The 1,303-nt window shown below is 42.0% G+C and overlaps 1 protein-coding gene across 1 annotated transcript in view; it reads left to right on the plus strand.

The window, feature by feature from the left end:
• CLHC1 (clathrin heavy chain linker domain containing 1) overlaps window positions 1–1,303 on the plus strand; it is a 69,630-nt gene that overhangs the window by 10,243 nt on the left and 58,084 nt on the right. Inside the window, exon 2 of the mRNA XM_011996532.1 lies at window positions 795–967. The gene's annotated coding sequence lies outside the window, so the exon portion shown is untranslated. The remainder of the gene's footprint in view (window positions 1–794; window positions 968–1,303) is intronic.

Here is a 1,303-nt window from a genome sequence, read left to right on the forward strand (position 1 = left end):
AATTTTTGTATTTTTTAATAGAGACTGGGTTTTGCCATGTTGGCCAGGCTGATCTCGAACTCCTAACCTCAAGTGATCCACCTGCCTCGGCTTTCCAAAGTGCTGGGATTACAGGCATGAGCCGCCGTGCCTGGCTTTTTTTTTTTTCTTGTGTGTTGTCTGTCTCTACATGAATGTAACCTCTATGAGATTAGGGACTTCGTTTTGTTCAATCCTGTGTCTCCATTGTCTAAAATAATGGCAGACAAACAATAGGTGCCCCCCAAATATTGAGTAAATAAATGCAGCACAACTTAAGCATTGCCCTAGATTTTGTTTTACTAGATGTTTTCCCTCATGTTTCCTTGCCCCCTTCCACAGGCTGATGAGATGCCCCTCTGGCCTTCTGTAGTCCATTGTGCTCACCTCTGTCGCACTGCCTTTTCTGCTTTGTAGCAGTGGCTCATTTACTAGACCTGGAACACTTGACTAGGAACCCTTGTGACTTGTCAACATATCCCTAAATGTCTCATAAGAATGAATGAATGAATGGTAATCTTGGTTGGTTTATGTAACTCAATGGCATTTTGTAGATGCTGAGGAGCAATTACTTTAGCTGTGTTATGGTTTGAGCGCACCACAAGTCCAATGTCTTATAAACAGACTAGATTGTTGTTCAGTGATTATTGATTATTCAGCAAACATGTTTGAGTACTGCTCTGCTAGAAACTGTATTATGCACTTGCATGCATATGGTGGAGGAGGGATAATGGGGAATGAGAACATTTTGTTTCCTAATCTTGTCAGGCTTGTAGCCTAACAGATGAGACAGACTATAAACAGGAAGTCTGTAAGGCAGTGTGGTGGAAGAATAATACCATGATGGAGGAAGTGCACAGTGTTATGGGAGAACATAGCAGTGGCATCTGACCAATTTAAAGGGAATCCAGGACAGCTTTCCGGAAGCTGAAGAAAGAGTAAAAGCCAAGTGAATCAAAGTGATAGTATGTATGTGTTTTGGGGGTTGGGGCTAATGTAGGAGGATGGTCTGCAGGGAGGGAGAGAAAATTATGAAAGATCCTAAGGTAAGAGAGGAAGTTCATGGGAGTGGGGATGGGAATATGGGGCAAAGGACAGGGACATGAAGAGAGTAAATTTGTTCAAAGAACAAGAGTAATTGGTTCCTGAAGGGCACTAATAGGCCAAGTAAAGGAATTTGGATTTTATCCTAAGGGTAATACTGTAGGAAGCCACTGGTGTCCAAATGTCACTACCCCCTCCCTAATGACAACACTCGTTTCTTCCTCTTTTTTTTTTTTTTTTT

Source organism: Mandrillus leucophaeus, unplaced genomic scaffold (assembly GCF_000951045.1).
Source record: "Mandrillus leucophaeus isolate KB7577 unplaced genomic scaffold, Mleu.le_1.0 Scaffold518, whole genome shotgun sequence".
NCBI lineage: Eukaryota > Metazoa > Chordata > Mammalia > Primates > Cercopithecidae > Mandrillus > Mandrillus leucophaeus.